The sequence below is a fragment of the Macrobrachium nipponense genome, chromosome 20, assembly GCF_015104395.2.
Source record: "Macrobrachium nipponense isolate FS-2020 chromosome 20, ASM1510439v2, whole genome shotgun sequence".
Taxonomy (NCBI): Eukaryota; Metazoa; Arthropoda; class Malacostraca; order Decapoda; family Palaemonidae; genus Macrobrachium; species Macrobrachium nipponense.
In genome coordinates this window covers 84,519,611-84,522,110 of record NC_061089.1, presented here as the reverse complement: position 1 = coordinate 84,522,110, position 2,500 = coordinate 84,519,611, and positions in this window count along the sequence as shown.

Below are 2,500 nucleotides of genomic sequence, written 5' to 3'. Positions count from 1 at the left end.
CCTTATAAAAGTGAAATGATTTTTCTATAGACAAATAAGGATGCTCTATGCTGTTGGACAAATGCTTATCTTCTTTATTTATGAGATTAGATACCTGGTCATTTACCGAAAATGATCAAACTTCACTTAACAATTATAATAATCACTTACGGAAAAATGCAATTGTGCAGTGTATTTTGCAATATCGTTTTCATAGTGGTAATAAAGGTTTTTTTTTATAGCAGATTTAATTGAATGATTAATTCCATAATACAAAAGCTTCCTTTACAAAATTAGGTATGGATCACCATTTGGAATCTTCTAAATACGCATTAACCAAGCTTTTTTATTGTACGTTCAGTTGGGATTGAAACTATGATATTATATGTGTGCATATATTCTCAAATATATCTTTTCCGAAGAGACATTTTCAAGAAACGTCAATCTGACATGACTGAGGACTTTCTTTATTTTCGTAAACAGATATATTTTATTCTAGACAAAACTTCATCTAATATAAACTTTGAATATGTAGCAACTTGTTTAGAAAGTCATGCCCTTAAAGTACTTAAAAGTATTTCTGCTCCAGAGAGGAGGAATTGTTACTATTATGGCATAAATAAGTGGTTTACGATTTAAATAAAATATGGGCTAGTTATGAGGGGATTATGCGTTGTACTTTAATGAAAAGAAATCATATAATCGACGTCGAACTCACCTTTCCGATAACCTTAATGTATTATTGTCAATATTTGCTGCACTGCTCCTTCGATTATCGACATTCATTTTCACAACTGAAAGGTATTATTATTATTATTATTATTATTTTTATTTTTTTTTTTTTTTGCTCTATCACAGTCCTCCAATTCGACTGGGTGGTATTTATAGTGTGGGGTTCCGGGTTGCATCCTGCCTCCTTAGGAGTCCATCACTTTTCTTACTATGTGTGCCGTTTCTAGGATCACACTCTTCTGCATGAGGCCCGGAACTACTTCAGCCTCTAGTTTTTCTAGATTCCTTTTCAGGGATCTTGGGATCGTGCCTAGTGCTCCTATGATTATGGGTACGATTTCCACTGGCATATCCCATATCCTTCTTATTTCTATTTTCAGATCTTGATACTTATCCATTTTTTCCCTCTCTTTCTCTTCAACTCTTATTATTATTATTATTATTATTATTATTTTATTATTATTATTATTATTATTATTATTATTATTATTATTATTATTATTATTGGATGTAAAAAGCGGCAGGCAGTATAAACACACGTGTGTGGTTTATGGATATATGATTTCAATACAGTTTTCTCCACTATTCATGAATACATTTGTGGAACATACTCCGATATATTTTTTATAAACATTTACGCTTGAATAAATACATCGTCTGCATCGGTTTCTCTTGCTATAGTATCTTCCTCTGGTGCTTTTGAAAACATTCCTATTGAAACAGAATGACAAAACTTCCACCCTCAGACTAGCACTGTTTTCCTCCACTGATGCTTATATTGCAGTTCTCAAATGATCTCGTTTTTCTAACGCCACAATTGCATTATTCTTAAAGTCTCCCATAGTATCAAAGCTGATTTAATGGTACTTCGATGAAGCGCCTGATTCTTGCAAATAGTTTCAATGGTTTCACTACCAATATGTAAAACTTCCTACCACAGATCAGTGAGGAGATGCAAGTAGAAACCAAATGTAATTTCTATTAGCAATCTTATGACAGAAGAATAAAAAAACGGCCATTGATACGACGTAGTAAAGAAAAAAAAGAGGCAAAGGGAGAGACTTGATAAAATACGAATAATGATAAGAACACATATTGGAATAACATACATCTGTGTAAGCAGTTCAGCTAATTAGGTCGTACAAACGTATTATGATAATATCATGATTATTACTATGATCAAAGTTTCCACTAATATCTTCTTTGAAACGGTCCGAAAAGGGGGACACTATGAGGACAAAAAGAAAGCGTCGATGAAATTTGGTCAAAACACATTTTGGGAGATTCCCGAATCATCATTGATTTTGGAATGTTTTTTTTTTTCTGTTGATTTTATCAGCTCGCATGTAATTCAACAAGGAACCAGACATAAAAGGTATGATAAATTCAAACATCTGAGAGTTAATATGATTCAGTTTGTGTCACGTTAGATGAATAATAGATACAAAAAATTTACTCATGTTTGGCGGATTTTTTTTTTTTTTTTTTTTTTTGTACCAAAATCTATCACATAGAGTGACACAGGAATACGCGTGCATGTTAACGACCGAGTATCACCCACAGTGACAGGGTGTCAGGATAATCCGATATAGACACGAGAGTGTATTTGTAGACAGAGAGAGAGAGAGAGAGAGAGAGAGAGAGGAAGAGAGAGAGAGAGAGAGAGAGAGAGAGAGAGAGAGATATCCCGCGCCGTCAAACTATTTTGTTGTTATTCCAGGAAGCGTAAAGGGTAAAAGGGACGAGAGAGATCTGTGTTCCAGTTACCACCCGAAACTGGTATAGGTAT